Here is a 4,375-nt window from a genome sequence, read left to right as displayed (position 1 = left end):
AATGGAAATCCAAAATATCTGTAAATGTTCATGAAAATGATTAAAATTTTAAAAAGTAGAAAAAATTCTACTTTATGATTTTTTTTAAAAAAAGGGAACAATAAAACCAAAAGAGACTCACAGTGACCCTTGTAGGGCAAGTAAACTAGGAAATTTAGGGTTTCCATGATGATAAATATCTATGGGAACAAATTGCCATGTTTTCTCCTGTAAAACACCTGATGTTTTGGGATTTGGACTGACAACCTTCTGTTTATCAGCTGAGTGTTTTAACTACTATATCCCCCAAGAGCGTTTCTTTTTTAAAAAAGTCTTCCTTAAGCATTATCTTTTAAGAACTCTTATCTCTTAAAAACTTTATCTTTTAAGAACTATCTATATGGGATCAAAGTGTAAAAAGCAACCCAGAAGATTAGATAAAATGTAATAAACAGAATTGAATTGAACATGTTAAAAACTGCTGAATTAGTATGTTTTACTGTGTATATGGTTGATGTAGTTGTTGTCCTGTGCTGTCCAGTCACCTGTGACTCACAGTGACCCTATGTACAATATAGCTATGAAGCCTGCCCTGTCCTGAGCTAGTCTCACTGACTCTGGTACACCTACCCCTTGCCTTAGTTACTGTATCAATCCATCTCATCTGAGGTCCTCCTTTCCTGTGCTGTCCTTCCACCCTTCCAAGCATGATGTCCTTCTCCAAGGCTCAGTCCCTCCTGTCTGTATGCCCAAACTATGAGACAGAACACCAAAATCCTAGCCTTCAAGGAGAAAGTTGGTTTCACTCTCTCCAACACAGACCTATTTGTTTTGTTGGCAGTTCAAAACTATTCTCCAGGACCAAAACTCAACAGCATCAATTCTTCTGTCATCCTAAGTCATTATCCAGCTCTCTGAGGCATAATTGTGAAAGCCATGGTCTGGATCAGGTGCACTTTAGTCTCTAGACTGATGTCATTGTTTCTCAGTACTCTGGAGTGGTCCCTGAGAGCAGATTTACCTTTTGATTTCCTGACTGCTGGTGCCAAGAGTGTTGATTGTGAAGCCTAGCAAACTATAACTGTTAACAACCTCAATCTTGTCTCCATCCACCATGATGCGGCTAATCGGCCCAGTGGTAAGAATCTTTGTCTTCTTGATGTTGAGCTTCAATCCACATTGAAGACTAGAGTCCTTGACCTTCTGCAGCAAGTGCTTCAGGTTAATAAGAATAATAAAATAAATAAAATATAGAGGGGTAAATGAAACCTATAACTATCATATAACCTAGAAAGTCTGCTCCTAGATATTTATTCAAAAGACTTGATATCAAAGTCTCAAACAAATTCTATAAATAAAACAAAAACACACAAAAAAGAAACTCAATTCAGTCTACCATGGAAGTGGCTTCTCCATCTCTTTTGGAATGAGATAGGATTAGGTTCAAATCCTGGTTCCCCCACTTTCTTATTGTGTATCCCTGGGTAAGTGATTTTATTCTCTCTGATACTCAGTTTATGCATCTCTGAAATAGGGATGATCTCTCACTCCATGAGTTGTTGAAAGGATGAAGTGCAAAATCTATAAATCCATGTAGGTGCTCAAGCAAGAGCAACTTGTCTTGCTATCACTGATGCCTAAGAAAGAAGCACTGTTAGAGTTTGTATCTAAATCTGACAGGCTCTGGTGCTAACTAAATGTGTGATCTTAGGCAAGTCACCTGAGCCCTCTGAGCCTTGACTTCCTCCTCTGTAAAATGGGAATACCAATCTTTCATTCTCTCTGTCCACAGTAAAAAATAAATCTATAAACTAAACAGGTAAGGGGTGGCAGACATATAGGAGTATGGTCAAGAACGTCTGTAGGTTTGGCTGAGGATATGTCAATCAATGGATTTATACATGCCACAAATATATCCAAGTACATAGTAAAGCACAGGAAGCCCTGGTAAGACAGACCACAGGGAGCTGATCTGCTAACAGCACCTCTCTGGTTGCTTGAATTCAGGCCACAGTCTTTTAAATCACTTGCTTTGCATCTGACAGCTGGACAAGGAATGAGAGAAGAATCGATACCTTTGAGCTGTGGTGTTTGAGAAGAGTACTAAAGATCCTATGGACTGCTAAAAGATATGTCTTGAAAAAGTACAAAGTACTCTTTGGAGGCAAAGATGATAAAGCTTCATCTCACTACTTAGGGCATGCTGCTAGGAGAGGCTATTCCTTGGAGAAGGGTATGCTTGGAAAGGTAGAGAGTCAGTGAAGGAGACGAAAACCCTCAGCCAGATAGACTGATACAGTGATAGCAGCAATGGGCCCACCTGTGTCACGGATTATGAGGATGGTACAGGATAGGACAGGGTTCAGATTGTTTGTCCATAGGATCGCTATGTTTCATACTTGACAGCACCTAATAACAACGTGAGGGAGAAAGATAATCTCCCCTTGAGCTATCTGCAGCCTTTTGAAAGCCTGCAGGAAGGTGCTTCTAAGTCAGTTCCAACAGGACAGCAACGAGTGAGTGTGAGTAGGACAGAAGACAGAGGGCACAGTTATGCAAATCTCTTAGCCATAATCAAGCACCTTGAGTTACTGGGCTTGAGGGTTTAGGATTATAGTCTTGGGGTACCCATCTAGGTCAACTGATATAATAGAACCCATAAACACAATAGTCGAAACCTGTTTTGGTGACTACCAACTACACAAGACCAAAGGGACAGAAGGCAAGAAGGGACAGGAAATGAAAAATCCAGGGAGGAAGCAGGGAAAGTGAAGTTACATTGAAAGGGGTTGCAACAAATGTCATGAAACAAAAGGTGCAGACATTGTTGAATGGGAAATTATTTTGCCCTATAAGTTTTCACCCAAAACATGTTGTTGTTGTTGTTGTTATGTGCTGTCGAGTTGCTCGCGACTCATAGTGACCCTGTGTACAACAGCCCTAAACTCTGCTCTGTCCTGTGGCAATCGCACCGTCTCCAATACACCCATCCTGATTACCCCAGTCACTGAATCAATCCACCTCATAGAGGGCCTTCCCCTCCTGCGCTGTCCCTTCACCCTCCCAAGCATGATGTCTCTCTCCAAGGAGCGGTCCCTCCTTACAACATGTCCAAAATATGTTAAATGGAGCCTCAGAATCCTTGCCTCCAAGAAGCAGCCCGGTTTAACCCTCTCCAGGATGAATCTGTTGGTTTTCTTAGCAGCCAATGGTACATTATATACTGTTCTCCAGCACCACAGCTCAAAGGCATCAATTCTCCTTCTGTCCTCCTTGGTCATTGTCCAACTCTCTGATGCATAACAAGTGATTGCAAAGACCATGGCCTGTATCAGATACATCTTAGTCTCCAGAGAGACACCATTGCTCTTCAGTACTTTGGAGAGGTCCCTAACAGCAGACTTTCCCATCACAATTTGTCTTTTAATCTCCTGGCTGCTGGTACCAAGAGTGTTGACTGTGGAGCCAAGCCCATGATAAAAAATGTTCAAAACAAAAACCAAGTGTAAGGAACCAGAAAGAAATGTATAGTCCCAAAGGACAGGGAGTAGAGAGTGAGATACTAGACATTCTTAAGGACGCATGGGGAGTTCTTATTTGGTGGGCTACCAAGAAAAAAAAATCATGCAATCTAGTCATGGGAAAATCATATGATGAATTTCAGAACTGACAAGAAAAAATGGGGTGAGTTTTACTCTGAGGTTCTCTCTTTAAAGAGGATAGTGATGGAGAATTAGATGCATTAGTTTTTCCTGTTCCCCAGTAACAGTTTTGAAACTTGGAGAGTCCCCTTACACTACACTCAGAGAGGACTTCGGAATGTGAGAAAGAGATGGATCCTCCTCACATCCCTACTAAAAAACAAAACACCAAAACCCCCAACTGCCTCACTGTCATGGCATCCAAATCAGCTCACAGCTGACCCTCCAGCAGATTTACCAACGCTGTAAATTGCATGAAAAGAGATCACCCATTTTTCTCCCTCAGAGCTGCTGGTGGATTCAAACCACCACAGAAGTGTGGCCTTTGGATTAGCAATTCAACCCACCAGAGCTCCCTGTCATCTTGCAGGCTGGAAGAACCCTACGTAGTGAGAGAATTCTACAGAACTCTTGATCCTTTAAACACACGCACAAACTTCCCAAGTTAGGAAATTAGAATCCCTAGAATCAAAGTCCCTAGAATCAGAATCTATACATGACAGAATTCTACAAATACAGCAATATTAAAGCTACAGAACCACCAGCTGCTCCATGAGAGAAGGATGGGCAATCTCCTCCCCTATGATAAACTGCCTCAGAAAACCCACTGGAGGGTTCTGACTCGATGGCACACAACAGTAACAACCAAAAGCCAGTGCTTCAATTCATATACATTGTTGGTGGGATTGTAAAAT

Source organism: Elephantulus edwardii, unplaced genomic scaffold (genome assembly GCF_000299155.1).
Source record: "Elephantulus edwardii isolate Elephantulus edwardi_28Jun2011 unplaced genomic scaffold, EleEdw1.0 scaffold00092, whole genome shotgun sequence".
NCBI classification, from domain to species: Eukaryota; Metazoa; Chordata; class Mammalia; order Macroscelidea; family Macroscelididae; genus Elephantulus; species Elephantulus edwardii.
The sequence above is the reverse complement of the archived record's forward strand: the minus strand, read 5'-3'. Positions refer to the sequence as shown.